This window comes from Benincasa hispida, chromosome 5, assembly GCF_009727055.1.
Source record: "Benincasa hispida cultivar B227 chromosome 5, ASM972705v1, whole genome shotgun sequence".
NCBI lineage: Eukaryota > Viridiplantae > Streptophyta > Magnoliopsida > Cucurbitales > Cucurbitaceae > Benincasa > Benincasa hispida.
The window spans coordinates 1,462,020-1,476,720 of NC_052353.1; positions in this window are offsets into that span (position 1 = coordinate 1,462,020).

A 14,701-nucleotide genomic window follows, 5' to 3' on the forward strand; every position below is an offset into this window, starting at 1 on the left:
ATCAATAAGCTTGATTGCAAGGGTAACCCTAGCAAACGCAAGCTAAGCGATTATGCTACACACACTTAACGAAGACGCACGCGATGTATATGCGATAGTGTCGAGAGACCTTATTTCTAAGTCTCTATTCCTGCTAACGTGCTTTCACACACAAACAAGATGACCGCATTCCACCATATCCTACTTCTGGGCATGCGTTGTGACTGCATCCTATAGACTGCATGTGTTGTGTAATAGCAAACAGAGCTTATCTCTAAGCCTCTATTATTGCTTATGTGATCCAATCTGACTCTCTCAAGCCTAGATTTGGGTTTTGGACTACTCTCTCAAGTATGCCTAAATGATGAATGATGCGCTCATAAGACAAGGTAATCACATAAACATGGTTGACATAAGATTATTCCTATCTCTAGGAATACTGCTTACTTTGCTTAATGCGTTCAACTACTTACCCTCTCGGGCAGTTGGTCGCTGCTGATTCTACTCATAGACAAGCATTATGTTCGCTTATAGACAAGCGGTACTATAACTTCACACTTAGGCAAATAGGATTTTCTCACGACACTCACGCAACGTACACCTCTCGGTGGTTTGCTACATGCTTCATATGTCTATGCCGCATGATTAAATATGCAATACTCTAGCAGTCTTACTTAGTGGTGCAATGAAAGTAAATGATGTTGAGTAAATGAAGATGGAGATGGAATCAGAGGAAAATATAGAGATACATTGATCACAAAATGTATTAATCTCTTAAGCCACAATGTAATACAATAAAAAGATAGAAGGGATATGGAGGGCCAGATGGAAGCAATGTCTTGCTTCCATCAGATGTGTGTCAAGGCTGCTGGTGGTGCCATGGACGGGCGGTGGAGTAGCCTCTCTTGAGATCTAACTCCAGCGGAGCTCTGGTCGTCACTCAAAATGGAAGGAGGAATGAAGAATTCTCAAGAATATATCCTCACACTTTCATCTAGATCACAAGGATCTGCCCTAAGGCAGAAAACCTTCGATGCCTTCAGGCAGGGAACCTTGGATAATCTGAAGTTGGGCTCTAAGGCTTCTATTTATAGAGCTTGATCACCAACAACATTAATGGTCCTTCTCTGAATTTCTGCTGTTAACGGCATGATGGACCTACTCTGAATCTCTACTGCTAATGGCGTGGTAGGTGAAATGTCAACATCATCTTTTGATACTTCTGAGGTATGCGTTCATGCTTGGTTTCTGAAGTATCATCGTATTCCACCTCCCTTGCGGTCATCCCTCTATTGTGGTTATATCCTATAGTCGCAACCTCTATGCGATGGACGTATGCGGTTAATGGCCGCAACATCCATACGTCGAATGTATGCGATCGTATATGCAACACCTCTGCGATGGCGAGATTCACTACATGCGATCAATTCCTGCGTTGCTACAAAAATAGACAATTGGATGCAAAGTAACGCATAATAGTGGGTTAGCCGAGATTCTTAATGTCGATCGACGCAAGCTCGTTTTCTCATGAATTCTTAGTATAATCGCTGCATATTAACGCATAATAGTGGGTTAGCCGAGATTCTTAATGTCGATCGACGCAAACTCGTTTTCTCATGAATTTTTAGTATAATCGTTGTATATTCTACTTAACAACCCTCATAATTCTAAATAAAAAGCTTATAATAACATAGATTTCTTCCAGTCATCACACCCTCAACTTAGAATCATGCTTGTCCTCAAGCATGCTTCATACTTAGGAAATTCATAATTCACCCTCTGGCTTTTCCTTTGCGATGACCAACCTCTTAGAGTATAATTCACTCATACTTCTAACCTTGGCAGCAGTGCTTTTCTCAACTTTGGCTACTTCTTCAAAAAGATCTTTTCTCAGCTTAAATTAGGCAAGCCTCTACTCAAAATTTTTTTACTCATGTCCCGCAACTTTGCGTTTAGCTTTTAATAATGTGTTCGTTTAAATCGATTCAAAGCTTTGCGATTTATTATTAGAGTGCGGCATTGAACCTGGTTACGCTCTTCTTTTTGGCTTGGCCCCACGGGTGTCATGCGGGCAGCCAACTTCGGTTGCGTGCCATATTCAACTTTGGTTAGCTTTTAACAAGTAAATCATATTTATCTTGTTGTTCGAATTTTGTATTCTCATCTATATAGTTCAAAACTTTAGATGATTTAGGAGATGGAAGACAATCCTCCATTAAAACTTGTTTTGAATCATCATTCGCTAGTATTTGTATGTTAAATTGATTTTACCATTAACTAATTCAGAAGCGAGTATTCTAGAAGAATTTGACATGTTGAAATTTTTAAACAAATTCTTAGTAGTAAATTGCAACTAAACTCAAAAACAAGTTTTAGCAAAAAGTAATAATGTACCCATAACCATTATTTATTTGCAACGATACTATAGTGAGTCAGAATAAGTGCTACCAAAGGGCAGTCAAATACTCTTTCACTAAACCAAGATATTTTTTACTAAATACTATCTCCAGAATAACTCTTATTCTTATATTTGTTTAGTTACTTTTTTTGGTCAGAAATTACTAACACTTTAGTATTTCTGTAAGTATAACCCTCCGTTTTCAGATTTCAGAGGTCGGCCCCAATGATGCTACCGAATTGGAGAGTAAAGGTGGGGAATGGAGCTAAGAAATCCTATCCATTTTTGGAGTTTGAGTTGTTCCGAATCCTATGTTACAATCTTTCGAGGGAATAGTCGTTGTTAAACGACTAGCAAGGGCTACCTAAAGCTAACCAGCAGGAGAACCATAGGAATTTCACGGTCCAAACTAACGAAAGAGACCTCGAGATACGTTGACACATATCCTTTACCTAATTACTATGAATTATTTCTCCTATTCACTTTGATCTTGACTCATACAAACACTTTCCGAATGGAGCTCACTTCCAGGGTGACATAAAGCGTCATATGAATCTCACGGTGTAAACATTTTAGGGACATGTAAGTTAAAATCATATATTTGATTTTTATTTGAACGACTTCCTCTTATTCACCTGAATCTTGATTCATACAAATGCTTTCCGAATGGAGGTCATTCCCAGGGTGACACAAAGTATCACATGAATCTCGATTGTGAACTCTTAAGGATGTGAGAGTTAAAATGACGTATTGTATATGTTATTAATCTCCCACTGGAGTGTCCAAATAACTTTATCATATAAGTTATTAAACTCCCACTTAAGTGTTCTACTATTTATTTGGGTATATCTTAGGTTTATTTCGACTAATTAAACAAACCTAAGTCTATGTGATTTATCCAAGTATAACGCTTATAAATGGATTTTAACCTACGAAGTCTAGGTGATAATTCGTTTTATTACCTCACATCGTTCGCGTATGCTTATAAAACCGGTTAACAATGCTCAATTATTCGACATAATCCCCAGGCAGGAGGTGTAATGTAGACCATCAGCTTAATAACCTCCAGCCTTAGACAGAATTATATATCGGTTGAGTTTGTAACCGTGATTTATAAAATAGCGACCTATTTTAACTATTTAAAACAAGTGTTTAACCTCCGTGAGCATGCAACTTTTCTCTCATTCGTCGTCAGCCCTAGCCGTCGAAGTTTATTCTCTCTGAAATCGCTCGACCTCCCTCCTCCGTAGACCTCCATCGACGTTTTTGCAAATTTCTTCTCTCTGAAATCGCTCTGTCTTCCGTCCTCCGTAGACCTTAATTTCTGAAAATTTCAAAGCCCTCCGATCAGACCGACCATCAAAGTTCTTCGATCTCACGTCTCATCCTCAGGTAGATACCATTTGTATCTTTCTTGTTTGGTTTTTTTTTTTGGGGGTGGGGGGCGTGTTTTGTTTCGAAGTCCTCTGATCTGAAGTCGCTCGTTTGTTTTGTTTCTTTCTTGTTTGGTACCATTTATTTCCATTTGTCTCGGTCTCAAATTGGAAATATAGTTTAAACACATTTATTCTCTCTTCTCTATTTGAAATAATTAGTTATCCGATGTTCTAAAATTGAAATATTTTGAAATAATTAGGACTTCAATTTCACTGATATTTACAAATTGTTAATGAAGAGTTTTATACAAATTTTAAATATTTGCAAATATTTCTATCAATGTCCCAATAATTTGAACTAAAGACGTGACATTGCCCTAATTTGAAATAATTTGAAATATTTCTTCTTTCTTAATGTCTTAATTCCATGCAAAAATAATTTGAAATAAATTTCTATCAATGATTTGATTACTTTGATTGAATTATGTTTGAACTATTACTTGTTGGTTTTGTTTGATTTTTGTGTTTACTTTTAGTTTGGGTTTACCCCTTCAATATGAATCTTCATACCAGTGTTTACTTTTAGTTTGTATATTGTAGGTAATAGGTAGTAGGCACAATGTCGACGAGCTTGACCAATACGAATAGTAATATTGAGACTGAGACTGCTAGCAAGATCAACAACTGTTCTAGTGTGAACGAAAATGGTGATGTTGTTGTTGAGATTAGCATGCCTTCACCAGAACTACAACCAACTCAAAAGAAGAGGAAAAATACGTCTATGGTATGGGATCATTTTACTAAATGCTCTGAATGTAGTGATGATCATCCACATACTAAATGTAATTACTGTGGTATGGTATATACATGTCATCCAAGAAGGAATGGAAATTCAACTATGAGAATGCATCTTGAACATTACCGTAAAAAAAATCCTTATCAGATAAAAGACAGTGAGTTAGATATAACTCAAACGAAGTTGGTATTTAAGAATAAAGATAATGATGGAGGCGATAATACAAAAACAGTGAATTATAAGATGTTTACTATTGAGAATGCTCGAAAACTAATTGCTGAGATGATCATAATTGATGAGTTGTCCTTTAAATTTGTGGAGAACGAGGGATTTAAGAGGTTTGTGAAAGAGACCTTGATGTGAACCAGATCTTGTTATTCATTCTCGAACTACAATTGCTAGAGATATTTTAGGAATATCTGTTAGGTTAAGAGAACAGTTGAGAAACATTTTTGTGGAGGAAGGATATAGGGTCTCACTTACGACTGATACTTGGACATCTATTCAAAATATTAATTACATGGTTTTGACTACACAATTTATTGATAGAAAATGGAAGCTACATAAGAGAATTATTAGTTTCTCTTTGATTGAGAATCATAAAGGGGAGACAATAGGAAAAGAGGTGGAGAAATGTTTGAAACAGTAAGGTATTGACAAGGTTTTGACATTAACTGTTGATAATGCTTCATCAAATGATGCGGCAGTTGCTTATATAAAGAAGCATTTTAAACATGGATTTGTGTTGACTAGGGACTTCTTGCATGTTAGGTGTTGTGAACATATATTGAACTTGATTGTCTGTGATGGTCTGAAAGACGTGAATGATACATTGACTCGAATTCGAAATGTCACGAGGTTTGTTAGATATTCTCTTGCTAGACTTTGCTAAATTTAAGAATTTTATTGAAGAGGAAAATATATCTACAATGAGTATTTTGTGTCTTGATGTTCGAACTAGATGGAATTCTACATGATGCAACTGAAAAGTTTGAAAAAGCATTTGAGAGGTTAGAGGACTACGACACAGTCTACATGAATGAAGAGAGTAAACTAACCACCAAAGATTGGCAAAATGCTAGAATTTTTACTAAATTCTTGTCTGTATTTTATGAAGTAACTGTTAGGCTTTCAGGGTTTCTTTATGTTACTTCCAACACAGCCTTCCATGAGATTAGTATTGTTTAGAATTGCATAAAGAAATATTCAAGTGTAGTTGGTCCTGATAATTTGCTTTTGCATGACATGGCTTTGAAAATTCAAGAGAAGTATGATAAGTATTGGGGGGAAAGTGAGAAAAAAATTTCCTTTTGTATGTTGCTTTTTTTTTTTTTTTTTTTTTACCCACGCTACAAGATGAAATCTTTTAAGTATTGTCTGAATCGATTATTTTATATGGATACCGCAATAGAAGTAGGAAATAAGGTGGAGTCTGTTTTGAGAAAACTGTTTGCTGAATATACTTTGTCATTGCTTACCCATCCTTCATCTTTATGTTCAATTTCATCATCTCAAGTATTTAAGGATTATGCAAGTATGAGTCAACCTTTGGTTTGTAGTGATAGTAGTAGTAATAGCTCTTTGAGTACTACATCTTCATCTAGAACTACTACTTCTACTGTTAGTACTACTTCAGACATTTTTTGTTTTGATTTTGAAGATATGGAGGAAGAGGATACACTAAGTGTGGATACAGAAGTTGATATTTACTTATTGGAGCCTCGTATTAAATTTGAGGAGAAATTTGATATCTTAGATTGGTGGAAAGGAAATTCTTCTAGATATAAGATTCTTAGCCAAATTGCACGAGATCTTTTAGCAATTCCGGTATCCACAGTTGCTTATGAGTCTGCATTCAGTACTAGTGGGAGAGTAATTTATCATTTTCGTTCCACGTTAGCTCAAACCATAGTTGAGGCACTTGTATGTGCGTAAATTGGTTACTTTCAAAAGTAATTAGCATTGATCTTCAAAGATATCTGAAGGATATTGTAATTGTTGAATAAGGTTCGTATCTTTAAAACATTCTTTCTATTCGTCAAATATATTTATATAATTAGTATTTTAATGAGAATCATTTTTGTAGACTTCTGAACAGGTTTAGAGGTGAAAATGAAGGAGAGGAACGAGAAGGAGAAGAATGAGAAGGAGAAAAATGTGAAGAAGAAGGTGGCTTGAACAAGTTTGTAATTTTTGTGTTTGGTGGACTTTGGGACTTTAATGTTTGTAGTAATTTTATTTATGTTTGATGAACTTTGGAACTTTTATGTTTGTATTGTAGTACTTATATTTATGTTTGATGGACTTTGGAACTTTTATATTTGTAGGACTTGTATTCACTATTTATTGTGGTGGACTTTGGAACTTTTATATTTGTATGACTTGTATTTATATTTAGAGATGTGCACTTTGGAACTTTTATGTCATTGTTTGTGGAACAAGAACTTTTTATGTTTGTAATACTCATATTTTTAGACTTTGAAATAATTTGTAAATTTGTTGTTGAACTTGTAGTGTTATTAGTAATCTAGACTAGTAATACCAAACAATTACTTTATTTTTAAATTTGTTGTTGAACTTATAATGTTACTATCGAACTATACTTTTAAATACATTGTGATCAAATTATAGAAATTCAGAAGACATGAAAAACCAGGAAAAACCTAAAAAAAAAAAAAAACGAATCACGAAACCCAACAGCATAATGCAGTTTGATTTGATTTCAGAAAAAAAAAAATTTCTAAAATTTGCGGTTCGGTTCGGTTCGGTTTGAGTGTAAAACCCAACCGTGAACACCCCTAGTACAATATCCACTATGCAATCGTGTTTTCCTTCGTTTCTCCTCCGAATTTGGTCTCGTTGTCTCCAGAACGTCACCGAAAAACCCACGAACGACTCAAAAAACATACAATTACATATTCGATCGCGATAATATGCCCCAAAACACAGGCTCTTACAAATCAAAAGGTAAATTGAAAGCGATAAATCTATGTGACCAATCCCGAAATATCCAATAATCATAAACCATTCATCACATGAAGAATTGGAATAGAATGCAAACCCACCATATGATTGCAAAATTAAATCTAGAAAATTTTTAAAAATGGGACCAAAACCACGCTCTGATACCAATTGAAGGAACCTGTAAAGGTCATGTGTGAAAACGTGGGGATCAATCCCAATTTTAATTTTACACAAAAACATAAATTACAGTAACAAGATTATGAAGAATTATAAAATTCACAACATGCCAAAAGGAAACAAAAGGAAAATTAGGGTTTAGAAACTCTTACCTTTGAAGAACCTTCACGTTTTTTCTTGGATGAGAATCACAGGAGTTGTAAGCTCTTGGAATTTTGGTGAAGGAAACGTTTTAGAGATAAGACAAGAGGACAAATTTTGTGTGGTATAAATTTATGTGAAAAACGTAAATTTTTTACATTGCTCGAAACTTCTTGGTATAGAAGAATGAATGATCACATCCCACTCCCCACTCCCTACTGAATGTGATAAGAAGAGAGATTTAAGGGGAGGGAAGTTATTTTCCTCCCGCTTAAATTTAAAATTAATTAATTTTAATTAATTATATATAACTATATGTTATATCATATATAACACATAACCTATGGTTTAATATCGTATCATATATAATATAACCTATAGTTTTAATTCTCTCATCGATGACATTTAATATAAATCTCATTTATATTGAATTTAATTATATGAATCCAATTCATATAATTAATATTTGAATCATATTCAAATATTTATTTTCTCTAAAATAAATTTTATATTTTAATATATCAAATACATTATAGCAATTATATCATATTTAATTAAACAAAATTAATTATATCATATATAATTAATTCCCTCAATTAATTAAAAAAATTTAAATTAATCCAAAATTGATTCTTATTTAATCCTTGTTAAGCTACAGATGGGACGTCATGGACCTATAGCTTGAAGCTCCAATGATACTTAAATAATTAATTAAACACCTTTAGTTATATTATTCAACATCCATTAGTTGTAGGACACTTCACTAAAAACCAACAACTACACTCTTCACACTACAAATATATTTCTGTGTCCGTTGGATATAACCAGTCAATAGTGCGATTACCCTTCACAAATTGTTCGTAAGTACATTTATACAAAAATTACCGTTTTGCTCCTGTAGTTACATCTAACTCTTTAAGTACGACTCATTTCTCTAATGAACAATTAATCATAGTCCAACTATGACTAAACCCCTCTTGGGCTAGGAGAGGGTGTGGTGCCACATTGTTCAAGCCCCAAAATCACCCTTAAGAGAGCAATTTATCTACTTACCCCGACCTTAGAGAATGAGTGAATTCCATCTTGTGTAGCTATGTTCCCAACTTCCCAATCAAGCGAATCCTCATAATGGTAGGTTTTTTAGTCGGCGATCTAGCCACTTTCACCCATACAAATCAAAGAATTGCTTTCATAGATAGGAGTTCACAATTCACTCAGGATTCAAGTCATGTCACCTATAGTCATCCTAGTGTAATGTAAGTCTCTATTATGAACTGTGTTATATAATGAGACCAGTCATTTCATGGTCCGATCTTATACAAACTCCTTTGTATAGAACACTTCCGCTCACATGTCTCCACATGAATGATCAGGATCATATTATTTGTAGCACTTTACAACAATTGCAACACCTACAAAGCGAGCCTTATTCATAGTGACATCAGGATAAAGTATCCAACATTATCCATCTACTACAGATCATTTAGATTATCACTTAAACATGATCTATCTGTATGTCTCTACATACATGTTTAAGTTATAGATGATAACCTTGGATGTTAGTTTATTGGTTTGTGGGTTTAATGCTACTAAATATCAAATAAAATATCTCATATTTTATTAAATAAATAAAATGTTTATATAATACAATTAAAAACTACATGACCCAACGAGATTTAGGGCATCAACCCCAACAGAAGTTATTTATGAGTTCAACATGCATTTTCAGTAAGCCTATGCCTATGTTTTATAAGCATACTTGATGTTACAAGGCATTATGTGATAATATACAATTTATAAAGTATGATTAGCTCATATGAGCATTCTGTTTTATGTTCATTAAATGCTTTCAATGTTTGCGCCTCGTATGGACCCTACTCCAATGTTGGTATCGAAGATATGATAAGGTATCCATATTCCAGTTATGTTAGGGATTCTTGATACCGAGAGTACGGTAAGGTGGTTAAGGCCCAATCCAACTCTGCATGCATGTATGATTTATGTCATTGAAGTTAATGAGATCAAGCAAAAGGGCTCTCTCTTAACTCAGACTAGGAGGTGATTGAGCAAAGGGCTCTCACTTCAGTCTAAGATAACGTTGTAAGGATTGAGCAAAAGGACTCTACCCCATGTTCAGATAGTAGAGTAGTGCCATTTTACAGTATTATACTGATAAGCTTTATTTCAGGATTTTTATTTAATATCATTTTATGTTTTCTAGTTATATTTTATAAACCTTGATGATGATCGTGTAAGTGTTTATGAAAACATGTTTATGTTATTTATGAACAGAAGTATGTTTTCCTAAATAGTCACTCACTAAGTATTTTAGTCTCACGTTTTTAAATGTTTTCTTCTCCAGTAGCGATTGATGTCCTGAAGCCGAGTAGATTTGCCAATCAATCACTGAACAAGATTTCTCGGGAAACTTGAGAATTAGGTGGTTTGCTATGTTTGTTTAACCCTGGTTTTGTCTATATATGTCATGGGGATTCAGGTTAGAGTTGTGTCAAGGATTGCAAGCTCAAATGTTTTATATCGTTATGTCTATTATTGAAATAAATGTGAATTTTCTATGCACTGTAGCACCTGAGTTAATAAGTTGGTGTTGAAGTTATGCATACATTGAGTATAAGTTTTTGAACTATATAACAGGTTAACAGGTGCTCAGGAAACATGATTATAAGGGTATATGGGTAGTAGTTGTCATAAGAGAGTTGACAATTATTGTCTTCACATCTCTTCTCGGATTAAGAGGATAATCAGGGGAGGGATGTGACGTCAAGAAAGTACTTCTTCAGATTTTTGAGAATAATCTTCTCTCCTTTTTCCTTTCAAAATAAAATACGTTTTTTTAAAGAGAGTAAGGAAGTCAAATTAACTTCAATTTAAAGGTGTTTTAACGAGAGAGTAAGGAAGTTAAATCAACAACTTTCCTTTTAACTCTCCTTAACCATGGGGAGTTAAAATTGAATCAGAGTTAAATTAAATTATATTTAGATTAATTTAATTTAATAAATAATATCAATATTAATTAATTAAATATTATATATTTAATTAATATTACATTTGAATCATATTCAGATATATTTCCCTCCCATAACCAATAGTTTTAATATGGATACCATTCATATTATATAGTATCTAAATCCTAGTCAAAAATATTATTCTTTCATATTATATAGTTTAATTTTGAATCTAATTCAAAATTAAATTTATAATATAATGTATATATAATACACATTATATTAATTGTATCACTATGATCTAAAAGGTTGGAGGTTCAATCCCCCATCCTGCAATTGTTGTACTTGAAAAAAAAAACTGTATCATATACAATTAACATTTAATTCCTTCATTATATGAACCTCATTCATATTAACTTAATATTTGAATCTTATTCAAACATTAATACTCTCATATTATAATGTTTGATTTTGAATCTAATTCAAAATTAACTTTATATTATAATGTAGTTGTATACATTATATTAATTGTGTCTCATACAATCAATGCATGTTCCCTTATTTAATTTGAACAATCAAAATTTATCCAAAACTAATTAATTCTCGTTTTATCCTTAGTGAGCTAGCAGAGGGACCTAATAGACCTACAAATTAGAAGCTCCAATGATTTGAGATTAACTAATTAAACTTTTTAATTATGTTAATCAACATTCATTAACTCTGGGTCACTCTACTAAAGATTCACAACTGCACTTTTCGCACTATAGATATATTTCAGCATTTATAGATATAACCGTTATCAGTAACTTGATCCTTCACGAATTGCTCGTAATTACAGTTGAATCAAATTACTGTTTTAGCTCCGTAATTACCTCTTACTCCTTAAGTGTCACTTATCCCTATAATAAACAATCAGTTTATAGTCCAACTATAAACTAAATCCCTCTCGAGGTAGTGAGAGGGTGAGACTTCATTGTTTAAAATCCAGAATCAGCCCTTAAGAGGGTAATTCATATACTTACTCTAAAGATGGGACGAAGTGAATTCCATCTCGTATAACTATGTCTCTAGCTCTCTACTTGAACGAGTCTCCCAGATGGTAGGCTTATTAAGTCAGTGGCACGGGCCACTCTCACCTATACAAATCAAAGGTATGTTCTCTTAGACAAAAGTTTATAACTCATTTAGGATTGAGATCGAGTTACATTCGATTATCTTATGAATATTAATCTCTTCAGTCAACGGTGTTCTAAAGAGAGATTAATCATTTCGCAATTCGGTCTTATACAAACTATTTGTATAGGATATCCCCACTCGTATGTCTTCACATGAACGATTAGGATCAAATCATTTGTAACACTTCACAAATATTATAATAATTACAAAGTGGGTCGTATTCATAGTGTCACAAGGATAAAACGCCTTACTTTATCCATATACTACATACCATTTAGGTTATTACTTAAACATGATCTACCTATATGTCAACCATATACATACTTAAGTTACATAAAATAATCTCGAATCTTAGTTTATTAGATTGAGTTACAGCTTAAATGTCAAATAGAATAACTCATTATTTTATTAAATAAATGAATTTTGTCTATATATTATAAACCATGAGATTTATGGCACGACCCCCACAATCTCCCGCTTGTCCGAAAGCTAGTGGGGTGTACAAAACAATATATTCCCTAAATAAATTTGAACATTTCAAATTATTCTTCCAAAACTTTTGATCCTTATTAATCCGTTGTAAGCTAGCAAGGAGACCTTATGTATATAACTCTAATGATCCGAGATTAATTAATTAAACTCTTTAATTAAATTAATCAACATTCATTAACTATGGAAAAAACACTATACCCATAGTTGCACTATTATGCACTCTTATACCCACAATTTAACCAAACTGTAATTACGAACAAGTTGTGAAGGATTGACTTAAGTGTAATGGTTAAATCAATGGACACATAAATATTCTACCGTTTATAAGAGTGCAACTATGGGTCTTTAGTGGAGTGTCCATAGTTAATGAATATTGATTGATTTAATTAAAAAATTTATCAATTAATCTTGTATCATTGGAGCTTATAACTATAAGTTCATTAAATCCCTCTACTAGCTCACAACGGGTAAACAAGGATATTGATTTTGAAGGAATTTGAAATGTTTAAATTATTTAACGAAATTTATGTTATTGTATATGATACAATTAATATAATATAAAGTTAATTTTGAATAAGATTCAAATTAAACTATATAATATAAGAGTATTAATACTTAAATAAAATTAAAATATTAATTTAATATGAATTAGATTCATACTTAAACTATATTTTAAAATTAATGTAAATGAGATTCATATAAAAACTATAGATTATGAGAGTATATATATATATATTAGAATATGATTCATACGTGTACATTGAATTAAATAAAAATTAATATATAGTTTAATTAAATTAGATTTGATTGAAGTATATTGATTTTATTTAATTAAATAACTCTCTTGTAGTTGCAGGAGAGTGGAGGAGTGGGGTGAGGGGAGTTACGTGTTTGTTTTGAATATATCTATGCATTTGATAGTTTTTTTGAAGATATTCATTCAAGAAATAATACAAAAGACTTACACCTCCCCCTTTCTTAATCAATCTCAAAGAAAAAGGCAAATCTACATAGAAGTGTCCTATGGAAATCCATTCTCTTTCATTTGGATCCCACAATCCATCCAAGTCCAAGAGGATAGCTGAGAAGACTAACTGGTGGTGTTTTGTTCGTGAGATTGCTCATGCTACTGAGAATTCATCAAGAATGGGAGAAGACTTGAAGAAATTGTCCTACAAAGGTAATATTCTTCTCCTTTCAATCCAGTAGGAAACATGCTTAATCTTGTGGTTTTTTTTTTTTTTTTTTTTTTTTTAAATGTTATGTGAATTAATTCTTTAACAAAAATTGGAGTAAAGCAATCACACGCTTCTGCAGGGGATTCGATCTCTTCAGGAACTACTCATCTACTTTTCCTAAACGGAAATGAGTGAATTTCATTTTGTGAAATTACGTTCCCAACTCCCTGTCCCAAAATGGTAGACTTATTTAATCGATGACTCGAGTCACTTTCACCCATGCAAATCAAAGGACAAACCCTCATAGACAGAAGTTCATAACTCACCCAGGATTAAGATCAAGTTATATATAATCATCTTGTATAATATTAATCTCCTCAATCAATAGAGTTATAAAGAGAGATTAATTATTTCGCGATTTGATCCATACAAACTCATTGTATAAGATACCTCTACTTTGATGCCTCCACATGAACGATTTGGATTACATTGTTTGTAACCTTTATAAAGTGGGTTGTAACCATAGTGTTACTAGGATGAGATACCCAACCTTATCCATCTACTATGAACCATTTAGGTGTTATTACTTGAACGGAATCCACTGTATATCAACTACATACTATTCAAATCTCATGAAATAACTTGGGATTTTGTTTATTGGATTGAGGATGGGTGCCTTATTCTGATAACACTATGGATACAACCCATTTTACAAGTGTTACAAATGTTGTAAATGTTATAAGGTCATCGGAGTTTGTTGTCGGAGCCTAAAATTGGTCATTAGAGTTGGTAGCATAGAGGTGGTCATTGGAATTGAGTCATTAGAGTCATCATCAGAGGTAGTTGTCGGAGCTCGGAATTGGTCGCGCGAAGGTTGTCGGAGCCCGAAGTTGGTTGTCGGATTTTAACTGGAGGTGGTTATCGGAACCTGGAGTTGGTCGTTGGAGTTGTAACCAAAGGTCGTTGTTGGAACTTGAAGTTGGTCATCAGAGTTGTCATCGGAGGTAGTTATCAGAGCTTGGAGTTAATTACCGAAGTGTGACAACAATAGTCGCTAA